Source organism: Polyodon spathula, chromosome 8 (genome assembly GCF_017654505.1).
Source record: "Polyodon spathula isolate WHYD16114869_AA chromosome 8, ASM1765450v1, whole genome shotgun sequence".
NCBI lineage: Eukaryota > Metazoa > Chordata > Actinopteri > Acipenseriformes > Polyodontidae > Polyodon > Polyodon spathula.
Window position 1 is genome coordinate 40,794,190 of NC_054541.1, and position 296 is coordinate 40,794,485.

Consider the following 296-nt stretch of genomic DNA (forward strand, 5'->3'; position numbering starts at 1 on the left):
TAACTGTACTTTGCAAACTCAGTCCAGCCGTGCTTCCTCCCCAACCACCACCACCTCATTCCCAGCTTGTCCAGAGAGGGCAGTATACGATGCTCCTCTGCCTAATAATATGTTTTGTTCACTGGGATGAACATGTTGCATTGATTTGTTATTTTATTTTTTGGTTTTTTAGCAGGTGGCTCTAAAGGATGAGGCTGTGTTCCAACTATTTTTACTTATTTTTCATCGACCATTGTTTGAGTTCAATGGCTTTGGAAATCTGTAAGATTTCGATAATAAAGGCAGGTTATTTAACG